The sequence below is a fragment of the Dreissena polymorpha genome, chromosome 1 (genome assembly GCF_020536995.1).
Source record: "Dreissena polymorpha isolate Duluth1 chromosome 1, UMN_Dpol_1.0, whole genome shotgun sequence".
NCBI classification, from domain to species: Eukaryota; Metazoa; Mollusca; class Bivalvia; order Myida; family Dreissenidae; genus Dreissena; species Dreissena polymorpha.
In genome coordinates, this window is record NC_068355.1 from 119600097 (window position 1) to 119613712 (window position 13616).

Genomic DNA, 13616 nt, shown 5'->3' on the forward strand with positions numbered 1-13616 from the left:
AAAAAGGTTACGGCAATTTTAGCAAAATTTATTAATTTGGCCTTGAGAGTCAAGATCATTCAAAGGTCAAGGTCAAATTCAACTTGCTAGGTACAGTAACATCATGATAGTAAGAAATTATTTGAAGTTTGAAAGCAATAGTCTGGATACTTTAGAAGTAAAGGGGATCAAAAGACAAAATTTAAACAAGAGCACCGCCTTGCGGGTGCAGATCGCTCATCTATTTTACTTTTTATAGGTGTGGGGACCTATCTCAATTTTTAATCACAAAGGAGGGAGGGGTGGAGAGGGGTGTATAGTGTGGGGGTGTGGTCATTTATTACATTATCTTCCAAAAATGCAAAAAAATATATAAAAAAATTTTGGGGGGGGGGGGATTCTTGGGTGGGATGGTTGGACTGTATTTAAAAAAAAAAAAAAAAAAAAAAATATTTGTGTTTTTTAACCATGTTTGAAAAAAACAAGAGATGTGTTTGTCAGAAACACAATGCCCCCTATTACACCGCTTTGAATTAAAAAAAAAAAATTTTACCATTGACCTTGAAGGATGACCTTGACCTTGAACTTTCACCACTAAAAATGTGCAACTTTATGAGAACGCCGCTTCGAAATATTTTGTTTGACCTTTGACCTTGAAGGATGACCTTGACCTTGAAGGATGACCTTGACCTTATACTTCCACCACTCAAAATGTGCAGCTTCATGATAACGCCGCTTCGAAATTATTATTTTTTTACCTTTGACTTGGAGGATAACCTTGACCTTGAAGAATGACCTTGAACTTGAACTTCCACCACTCAAAATGTGTAGCTTCATGAGAACCCCGCTTTAAAAAAATAAAAAAAATAATTGACTTTGAACTTGAACTTCCACCACTCAAAATGTGTAGCTTCATGAGAACGCCACTTTAAAAAAAATATAAAAAATTGACCTTTGAACTTGAAGGATGACCTTGACCTTGAAGGATGACCTTGACCTCGAACTTCCACCACTCAAAATGTGCAGCTTTATGATAACGCCGCTTTGAAATTTTTATTTCTTTTTACCTTGAAGGATGACCTTGACCTTAAACTTCCACCACTCAAAATGTGCAGCTTCATGATACCGCCGCTTTGAATTCTTTTTTCAACCTTTGACCTTGAAGGATGACCTTGACCTTGAAGAATGACCTTGACCTTGAACTTCCACCACTCAAAATGTGCAGCTTCATGAGAACGCCTTTTTAAAAAAAATATTTTACCTTTGACCTTGAAGAATGACCTTGACCTTGAAGGATGACCTTGACCTTCCACCACTCACAATGTGCAGCTTCATGAGAACGCCGCTTTGACAATTTATATTTTTTTTTACCTTGAAGAATGACCTTGACCTTGAACTTCCACCACTCAAAATGTGCAGCTTCATGAGATACACATGCATGCCAAATATTAAGTTGCTATCTTCAATATTAAAAAAGTTATGGCCAATGTTAAAGTTTTCGGCCGGACAGACGCCATATATTTGACATTTGACCTTGAAGGATGACCTTGACCTCCACCTTTAACCACTCAAAATGTTCAGCTCCACGAGATACACATGCATGCCAAATATCAAGTTGCTATCTTCAATATTGAAATAGTTATGGCCAATGTTAAAGTTTTCGGACAGACAGACACCATTTATTTGACATTTGACCTTGAAGAATGACCTTGACCTTTCACCACTCAAAATGTGCAGCTCCATGAGATACACATGCATGCCAAATATTAAGTTGCTATCTTCAAAACTGAACAAGTTATGGCCAATGTGAATTTTTTTGTCCGATGGACTGACAGACTGACTGACATATTGACGGACAGTTCAACTGCTATATGCCACCCTACCGGGGGCATAAAAATTATTTATTTGGGTAGGGGGTGGGGGGGGGGGGTATAGTGTGATGGTGTGGTGGTCATTTTTTAGATGATCTTTATTTAAAAAAATAAATAATGGGGGGTTTGAGGGGGGATTCGGAGGGGGGGATTCGGGAGGGGGGCGTGGGGGATTGTTTGGGTGGAGTCTATTGTGGTATGTCAGGTAAGAGTTGTTTTGTCAAAGTATCGATCGAATCTAATCATAAATAAAAAAGTTATGGCACTTTTAGCAAAATTTAATAATTTGACCTTGAGATTCAAGGTCATTCAAAGGTCAAGGTAAAATTCAACTTGCCAGGTACAGTACCCTCATGATAGCATGAAATTATTTGAAGTTTAAAGCAATAGCCTTGATACTTTAGAACTAAAGTGGATCTAAACACAAAATGTAACCATATATTCAAAGTTACTAAGTCAAAATTCCGTAAAAATGACAACCAGAGTTATGCAACTTGTCCTTTACTGTTCCCTTATGATAGTTTGCGAGTGTTCCAATTATGAAAGCAATATCTATGATACTTAAGGGGTAAAGTGGACCAAAACAAAAAACTTAACCAAATTTTCAATTATAAAGGGCACATAATTCTGTCAAAATGCCAGTCAGAGTTACATAACTTTGCCTGCACAGTCCCCTTACGATAGTAAGTGTTGCAAGTACGAAAGCAATAGCTTTGATACTTTAGGAAAAAAGTGGACCTAAACACAAAACTTAACCAAATTTTCAATTTACTAAGTTTAAAAAGGGCACATAATTCTGTCAAAATGCAAGCCAGAGTTATCTAACTTTGCCTGCCCAGTCCCCTGATGATAGTTAGTAAGTGTACCAAGTTTGAATGCAATAGGATTGATACTTTATGAGAAAAGTGGACCTAAACGCAAAACTTAACCGGACGCCGACGCCAAGGGGATGACAATATATAGCTCATAATTAAAAAAAAAAAATAGATGAGCTAAAAATATTCAAAGTTACTAAGACAAAAAAGGGCCATAATTCTGTTTAAAAGACAACCAGATTTATGCAACTTGCCATGTACAGTCACCACGATAGGTAGCGAGTTTTCCAATTATAAAAAGCAAAAGCTATGATACTTTAGGAGTAAAATGGACCAAGACTTAAAACTTAATCAAATGTTCAATTATCTAAGTATAAAAGGGGCCATAATTCTGTCAAAATAATATTGTATCTTTTATTTCAAATCTAAAACCTGGGCCATAATTCTGTCAAAATAATATTGTATCTTTTATTTCAAATCTAAAACCTAAAATAGCAAAACAGAATACCAGGGTTGTACCGCTGTATAGAAAGGCAGACTGGGATTCTTTTAAAACCCAACTGCAAGGACTGAGTGACAGGGTTCTTGAAAAAGGTGAAAGTACCTCAGTAGAAGAACTTTGGTCAATTTTTTCAGATGAGATATCAACTTGTATTAAAAAATTTATTCCCTCAAAAACTATAGGTACAAGAAGATCATTACCATGGATTACAAAACCAATAAAACGACTAATGAGAAAAAGAGATAACCTTTATTTCAGAATAAAAAACAATGGAGCACATAAGACCAGGAAACTGTTTCTCAATATAAAAAACCTTATCAAACGAAATACCAAAACTGCTTATAATAAATATGTCGAGTCCATTTTAGGCATTGAAGACACTGACGCTCAAGAAAACAGATCCAACTTTAATTCGAAGAAACTGTATACTCTCTTAAAAAACTCCAAACAAGACGCTCACGGTATACCTACTCTTTTTGACAATGTTTCAGGAAAATCAACTACTGTGAATCAAGAAAAGGCCAATGTTTTGAACCAACAGTTCCAATCCATTTTCACACCTATATCCCCCCTTACCCTTTCTCAATCATGTCCCTCTTTTTTCAGAAATATTAATGAAATTTCATCTTCATCTTTCAGGAAATTTTCAACAATGTCAAAGATCACAGTCAGTGTCAATGGGGTGCAGAAGTTGCTATCCAATCTTAAACCAGACAAGGCAGCAGGTCCCGACAACATCAAACCTCTTGTTCTAAAAGAATTTAGTTCACAAATTTCTCCCATAATAACACTACTTTTTCAGAAATCATTGGACTCCGGAATACTCCCAAAAGTATGGACATCTGCAAATGTAATACCGATGTTCAAGAAAGGAAACAAAGAAGACCCAGCAAATTACAGACCTATCTCTCTAACCTGTATTTTATGTAAATCTTTAGAACATATAGTTTCCTCAAATCTTTCAGCTCACTTCAATAAATATAACATACTTTATGACTTACAGCATGGCTTCAGAGAAAAGCGTTCCTGCGAAACAGAACTTCTACAACTCATTGATGACCTGGCACGAAATATGACATCTGGACAACAAACTGATCTAATATTGCTTGATTTCAGTAAAGCGTTCGACAAAGTGAACCATCTTAAACTGCTTTTCAAATTACAGGAACATGGTGTGGATAAAGATACTCTCTCATGGATCAAATCATTCCTTATAGGTTGTTCTCAACATGTTGCTCTAGATGGAGAATTATCTTCCGAGGTACCAGTGACATCTGGGGTACCACAAGGGTCTGTGCTTGGTCCGTTACTTTTTCTTCTCTATATAAAGACTTACCTAAATCTATTACTTCTCAAGTTCGCTTATTTGCAGATGACACTGCCGTTTATCTAACAATCAACAATATGCATGACTGCCATACTCTACAAGAACATCTAGATAAACTAATGAAATGGGAACATCTTTGGGACATGGAGTTCAACCCAAGTAAATGCCAAGTTTTAAACATAACCAGAAATAAATCAAAATTCTCTTTTAATTACAGACTCCATGGACAAATATTAGAAACTGTTGACAATGCAAAATACTTAGGTGTGGACATTTCAAAAACCTTTCCTGGAACGCCCATATAAACAGAATTACAAATAACGCTAATAAATCTCTGGGTTTTCTACACAGGAACATACAGACAAGAAATTCCAACATTCGCCAGCTGGCATAGCGCGCTCGACTATTCTAGTGCTTGACAGTATAACATAAGCCGTCATGGGGAAATTGTTCATATTCAATAATTTATTAGACGATCTTTTAAAAATAAAAAAAGGAAAACAAAACAAAAAAATTGGGGGGGGGGGGGGTTGGGGGGGGTAGGGGGGGGGGGGGGGTAGGGGGGTGAGAGGGGGGGTATAATGTGGGGTGGGGTAATTTATTAGATGATGTTTAAAAAAATATGTTTCTTTTGGGGGGGGGGGGTAGGGGGGTAGGGGGTGAGAGGGGCGTATAATGTGGGGGAAGGTAATTTATAAGATGATGTTTAAAAAATAAAATTGTTTAAAAAAAAAAATTTGGGGGGTGGGGGGGGTAGGGGGGTTAGGGGGTGAGAGGGGGGTATAATGTGGGGTGGGTTTTTTTATTATATGTTTAAAAAAAAATTGGGGGGGGGAAAAGATTCTGGTAGGGGCGTGGGGTATTGTTTGGGTGGAATCCATTGTGGTATTCAGGTAAGTGTTGTTTTGTCAAAGTAATGATAAAATGTAATCATAAATAAAGAAGTTATGGCAATTTAACCAAAATGGCCCATTATCTAAGTGTAAAAGGGGCCATTATTATGTAAAAATGCTTGATGTAGTGGTCTGCTCTTGTTTATAGGTTGGGGTCATGTTGGTAAACAAGTATGCAACATATAAAAGCAATATGTCAAAGGATATAGGAAATATTTGGGGTAGTACGCAAAGCGGTCCCTGTTTTCCCCTTCTGACCCTTGAACTCCGAGACACATGTTTTTATCAGTTTTTTTAACTTAAAATCATTTCACCATGCATGATAAATCTAACATACTTTTATCTTTTTCACTTTTTCACTTTGAACACTTATATCTTTGCACTGACTGTTCACCTGTTAATAATACCCGCAAGGGGAGTTAGACAGTATAGATAGATAAATAAAATGCTTGATACAGTTGTCTGCTCTTGTTTATAGATTGGGATCATGTTGGTTAAGAAGTATGCAAAATATGAATGCAATATGTCAAAGGACATAGAAAATATTTGAGGTGGTACGCAAACGTTAACAAATATTTATCAATAATATGCATATTCTAAGTGAAAAAAGGGCCATAATTCTCACAAAATGCTTGATACAATTGTCTGCTCTTGTTTATAGATTGGGGTCATGTGGGTAAAGAAGTATACAAAATATAAAAGCAATATATGAAAGGACATAGGAAATATTTGAGGTGGTCCGCAAACTTTAACATTGCAACGCTAACGGGAATGCCGACGTTATAGTTATACCTTTAAATGAAAACATATTTTTGCAAACAAAAACTAATTAAAAGAAACTGGGAGCTTATACTAGAAGTCAGGGGGTTGAACAGATCTAGTTTTTTTCTTTTTAAGTTCATGCATTTAATCAGCATGTCAAGAGGAATAATACCACTGAACATTAATGGTACAGTATTATAAAATCATACGATCAATGATAAAGTTTCTGTTTGAACAAGCTGCATTTTGCATTCAGATGTTACCTTGACCTTGAGATAAGGAGAAAGATTTTATAGTCAACACATATATGTGGTAAACATGTGTGGTAAGTTATTTTTAAATTGCATATTGAACGATGAAGCTGCAGTGTGGACAATATTTATAATGCTAACATTGGGCTGTTTACCCCTTATTTACAATTAAGTCTGACCTTGACTTTTAATATTGGGACAGAGGTCTGACATATAACAAGACTATTGCCAAGCAATATATGTCCCCTACCGGCTCCACCATTGGCAGAAATTCCACCATTGTCAGAATTAAAAAATATATATATTTGTTTCAATAGCAACCAGAATTTTTGACGTAGAAACAAAATGAAACTAGAGCTTTGTCACAAACGTGACTAATACCCCACATTCCGCATTGACACAGAATATTTTGCATGTTGTCTTCACAAAAAACAGCGGACACCATGCTCAATGTTTAAAACGCACAAAGTGACCCTGTGACCCAGTTTTTGACCCGGCATGGCCCATGTTCAAACTTGACCTACATATCATCTAGATACAACTTCTGACCAAGTGTGGTGAAGATCGGATGAAAACTACTTGAAGTAGAGAGCAGACACCATGCTCAATGTTTAAAACACACTAAGTGACCCCGTGACCTAGTTTTTGACCTGCCATGACCAATGTTTTAACTTGGCCTAGACATCATCTAGATACAACATCTGACCAAGTTTGGTGAAGCTCGGATGAAAACTACATGAATAAGAGAGCGGACACCATGCTCAATGTTTAAAATGCACTAAGTGACCCCGTGACCTAGTTTTTGACCTGGCATGACCCATATTTGAACTTGACCTAGACATCATCAAGATACAACATCTGACCAAGTTTGGTGAAGATCGGATGAAATAACTTGAAATAGAGAGCGGACACTAAATACGGACCGACAGGCCGACCGACAGACCGACCGATCGACAGACAAGTTCACTCCTGTATACCCCCCTAAACTTCGTTTGTGGGAGTATAATGATGTGCATAATGTCCATATTGCCATCTATCCATGTTTCAAGTTTCATGAAAATTAGAAGAACTTTTAAAGTTATCGCAGGATCCAGAAAACTACCATTTTCAGCAGTATTTCTAGTCTATTTGTTGCCATAGCAACCAGAATTTTTGATGTAGGAACATAATGAAATGACGTGCATAATGTCCATATTGCCATCTATCCATGTTTCAAGTTTCATGAAAAAATATATAGAACTTTAAAAGTTATCGCAGGATCCAGAAAAGTGTGACAGACAGACAGACAGACTCACAGACGCACAGAGTGAAAACCGGGTGAAACCGGAAGGGGACAACAATCTAACATCACACGATAAAAATCTCCCAAAATGTATTTTAAAATAGATTATTATGTGATGAAATTAAGTTTGCACCTAACATTTGACCTCTTAGTGTGACTATAACCTTTGAGCTTGGTAGACAGATGTGACACACAATAGTGCAAATTTGTGGTAAATGATCATTAAATTACATCATCAACGTGACTCTCTGGACAAGTTGTTTTATACATAAATACAAGTTTTGACTTCTTAATGGCTCCATAAATTTTTAGGTAGACTGAAAGGTGTAACATATGACAAGTAAGCTTCACATTGCAAACATTTGTTGTTAGTAAATTCAAAATTGTTCCACAATGTTATTGTCAGAAAGAGCAAAAACCCATGCACTCACATACATTCAACCAGTGTACAGCTGTGTTAAGCCTCACCAATGGGTCCAAGAAAAAACAAGGGACAAAATTGTCACAAAACCAACTATAAAAAAAAGCCTGATAAAGGGGGACAACTCAAACTGAACTGATTGTTTATAATTAGCCCCTTTTTTTTCAAAATAAATCTATTTTTAGTCGTGGTGACCTTGACCTTGGAGATATTGACGTAATTCTTTCGCATGACACACCGTCTAATGATGGTGAACAAATGTGCCGAATGATTTAAAAATATCACAATGAACGACAAAGTTATAACCCGGACAAGCTTGTTTTGCCCGCCTGCCTGTCCGCCCGCCGACATTCACCAATCTAATAACCTGTTATTTCCTTCAGAAAACCTGGTTAAATATCCCCATTTACTGAATAACAATGCAAAAATATGTATAAACCTTAAGCATTATCAACATTTTTCAATCATGGATTTCTGTGTACTTTAGAACATCCAAATTAGAATATAAGAAGTACAAATTTATTTCTCTCAATCGAGCAACTGATCAATTTACATATTTACATTCTTTTAAATAAAGTTTATGCTGATGTGTTCTAGAAACGATTAACTTTAACCCTTTACCACTTAGATCCGTTTTTTACACATTTGTAGTCCCTTAGAAATCAAAAGTTAATTAAAGACCTTTCTGTCTAGATTCATGTTTTAAAGGCTTCATTTCCAAAACTTAGAGAAAACTGCAAGTTACTCGCAGGCTGTTCTGGTTTTATGCTGTTTTCACATTGCCATTTTGACTTTGTTTCTGAGTGGGAAAGGGTTAAATTGCAACACCAGCCTCACTTCTTGTGCATCACCAGTGGCAGAGTGGAGGTGCTGTCCAGTTGTGAACCTTTGACCCGTAAGAACGTTGACTCCAGGGCTGGCAGTGTGCCTAACGCTGACTTCATGTCTGCTGCAAGAGTGTCCTGTAGAGCCCGTAGCATGCCCTTCATATCATCCATCTGTGTCATAGACTGCAGTGAAAGATATGCAGTGTACTTTCTATGACAAAATTGTGATAACTTAGGGCATTTGTACTTGTTGAACACATGTACTATTCATTGTAATAAGAGTCATTAACCAATTAGGTCAATGAGAGAAAGCATTCTTCGAGTAACACAGGTTTACATTTTTAAACTGCAGACAACATATTTTTTAGGTTATGAAAAGTTGTAAATGCATCAATATTACTAAATGGGAAACAAAAGCACCGCATAATGGGTGCCAACGCTCAGCTGCGGGTGCAGTTTTTAATAAATAAAAGCTTGTCAGATTTTTTTTTTTTTTTTGAGGTCACAGTGACCTTGACCTTTGACCAAGTGACCCAAAAATGGGTGTGGTGTGTAGAGCTCATCAAGGTGCATCTACATATGAAGTTTCAAAGTTGTAGGTGGAAGCGCTTTGATTTTAGAGCACTATGTGCAAGTTTTAGCACGAGGCAGGCGGACGTCGGACGACACGAAAAGCTGGCTATGAGAATACCTCGGGTTTTCTCCGAAAACAGCCGAGCTTAAAATAAAAAAAAAGTAAATGTTATTAAACCTATGATTTGCTACCCAACAACATTTCTTGAGTAATGATAATCATAAACGCAGCATGTCAAGATTTATAAAAATTTATATTTAAATAAAAATTATTTCAAGAGATGTTTGTAAAACATGTGTGTTCCTGACTTTCAGCAAAGTTGTCCCTGTAATCTTGACCTTAGATCTCTTGATTTGAAAATCATAACGAGTCGTACATCATGAAGCCTTACTTGCACACTTGGTTTTTGTGATCATGATAACTGGCTAGATATGGTGTGGAAGTAAATTTAATACTTCACAAATGAATAGGAATTCTTTCCTCTCAAGAAACCAGCATAGCAATATAGTTGATCATATGTCTATTGTTCTAAAAGAAACTACTATCATGATGAAACTACTCTCTCAAAATACAAATGCATCATTTTTTCCCCATATTAATCCTGCACCATGTGTCACAATTTCAGGTACAAGCGTTCTCAAAGACCCTGTGACTTTGACCTTTGATCTGGCCATCCTAAAAATAAATAGGCGTTTCTCTTTCTCCCAAGTATCCACTATACCAATAGGCATGATCATAGCCATGGGTAAAGATATTGTGCGGACATTTATTTTTACATGGCCCTGTGACCTTTGACATCCAAATAAATATTAATAGACATCTTCCTATCTTACCCAGTAACTATCAAACCAATTTGGATGGCTGTAGACCAAAGCTTTCTCTTAATGTCACGTGAACATGAATGGTCTTCAGACAAAGTGATGTAGCTAGGCCTATTGGGAGGGGAGTAGCATATTGCCAACCAAAAATCATACACTAACCCCTTGGACCCCAACCATGTACTTTTTCTTACCCAATCACAGTATTATACAATGTTATCTATTTAAAGCTTCAATAAATACTTCAAATTCTCACAGCTAAACTTGTTTTGTTATATTATAGAAACACTCTTCAGAATCATGTTAAATGAAAAATATACATATTTATTTTATGCTTTCCTATGGTTTATAGAGATGTATCAGAGAATTAAAACTGATATTTCACTGTTTTAAAAAGTGAAAAATAACAGTGAAAATTATCGATAATTTTCAGTTTTTTACCTGAACTATTTTAGATATCTTTGGTTTCACGATTGTGACCCCCAATTAAAGGCAATTTACTAAGGATGACTACTCTGCATTAATGTTTATAAAACTATACAGATGAGCTTTCTTTTGAAATACATGAAGGGCGCCCAACTGGGAATTATATTGTCCGGAATGGCAAAAATACAAAAATATTCATTTGTAAGCTTAAAATAAAAAGAAAATTTGTTAGATTTGGTTGAATATCCATTTTAATTCACTCGTGATCATTTTACTCGTTGCTTCACCACTCATGCAAATATAATTTTCTATGATCACTCGTGAATTAAAATCAATATTCCACCAAATCCAACAAATATCCTCTATATAACACATGCTTTATTCAAACTAAGCCACACTGATACAGTGACAGAGAGTGCAAGTGCCATTTTGACCAATCAGAACCTTTTCACATCCTGGCTGGAGCATTTCGACATACAGACATACTGACTGACAGACAGGTGAAAAGCAACATACCATGCTTCTTCATAGGGGAATAATTTGGTTAATATTATTTTTATTTTTTTAAAGACAAAATCGTATCGTTATCTATATCTTTACAGAAGATATTTGTAGTTTTCAGTTTTATTATGTGTTATATCATGATTGGAAACCAAGAAAAAATAATATTTGCAATATTATTAAAATATGTAAATAGTCAGCCTTTTCAGTTATAATATTACACATTATCATATGAAACAAATTTGTTTCATTTTTTTTATATTATATCATTTAATGCTTTTTACTCATTTTTCATATATTTTATTGCACAAATACCATGGCACATCAAGTCTGACCTAAAATTAATGTCAACATACAAATTTGGCTCTGAAATTGTATAGTCCATTTTTTCCAGTATTGATAAAGCAACAAATAAAAACAGTAAAATTTTAGTTTAATCTCCTCAATATTTTTTTATAAATCACCACTAAGCATACAGAGACATTTATTTCACAGACTTAAGCATAAATCCTTTGAATGGCTCATTAAATATCAGGATATACCTGCTTTTCGGGAGCAATGCTGGGTTTCTTTGTGATCTCGTCGTACTCAATAATCCGTGACAGCTTCCTCTCCATTAGGAATTCAAACAGACTGGTGTCAGACAGTGTGACCCCCTGACCCAGGGTCCACTCCAGCTTCTGTAGAAATGCCACCAGCATGCGAGAGAAGGCTGCCTGATTCACAGGGCTGTCTGCCTGTGAATGGTTCAAATTGTGATGTTTAGTTGGTGATAGAATACCCCTTTCCCCCAGAAGAAACGAAGTGAAAACCGCTTTTGCAACCAGCATAAAACCAGAACAGCCTGCGAGTAACTCGCAGTCTGTTCAGGTTTGATGCTGTTTGCTGCTCATCAGTATGTAAGGGTTAGAATAAAAGCCTTTCAAACTTGAATCTAGTAAGAAAGGTCTTTAATTGAATTTATCTTTCTAAGGGGCCACATATGCGTCAAAATACCTATCAAGGTGGTAAAGTGATGCAATTGTTGATCAGGATAGCAGCAATATACAATTAAATATACACACATACAACAATTGAACACAAATGACCCCTCAATTCTGACTTTTGGGAACGGTAACATAACATATTTTTTGTTTTTGGACCTATATTTGTCAATAGTTTGGCAAACAACAGTTTACGTGCATCTTATACAGAATGTTCAACAGATGAAAATAATTTAATGGTTCAAATAAAAAAATGACACTCACAGAAATCAGCAAATACAGTTCATTATGACTATATATATACGATATGTGTCAACTTTGCTTTTGCAATATTACTTCAATACGGCTCAGCATTTTACTTTACTGAGTGTCAGTTTGCTCATGTCGACATCAATAAGTAAATTACTTGAGCAGTACATGTATAAAACAATCAATTTATAAATCTACCATCACATAAAAATGTGTTTGTTTGTTTGTTGTGGCTCCCATTTATTCTGATCCGACTAGGGCAGTTTGCACTTGTAAGGCATCAGATCTGCTAAGTTTTCCCCACCAAAAATTGCAACACGAACAATATCCAACCATAATGTGACTGAAATTCTGAAAAAAAAAAACAAATGAAAAAAACTAATAATCTTTGATACCTCCTGTTTTTGTCTCTCCAGTAACGCTTCATTGCTGGTACCCAGTGATGTGACATGGGCCAGGTTGATATGTACAAGGCCCTTCATTGTGTCAATCATACCTGAGCAAACCGGAATAAGAAATATTGGTATACAAGCTTATAAGATTGACTTAAGAATCTAACTATGGCTAACTAACAGGAAAATTGCACAGTTTTGTTTGATGCCAACTTCTTAGAAGAGGGGAATAAAAATAATGCATTTTCCAAACCTTGCAAATATGAGCTGTAGGACAAGGAATTCTGTAAAAGTGTTGCAAAAATGGCATGCAAAATGTCCGAGGAGTTGCGCACTGATGAGTGTGACGGAAGGAAACAGGCCAGCCTGCGGAAATGGACTGCTACCATTTCTATATGCATTTCTATGTCCCTTTAGAAGCCTTTGGTGTGGCATATCAAAAGTCAAGAGGATTAACTACTGTGTAAGGAAACTAAGAATTCTATATGTAAAGTGTTAACATACTGTTCAGGTACTCTATTTCTCCTGCTACACTGTGCAACATTCTCCAGCAATCACACACATGGCTGCTCCTCTAAAAAATAGTTAAACATTACAAGGGAAGAATAGAATAGAATAGCATTTGTTATCATAAATAATCCATGCATTTCTCATAAAAAAAGGAAAAACGTTATGACTGTCCAACAAAGCAAACATGGTTCATCAATCAACATGTCTGGAAGCATGGGTGATTGTCTATGGGT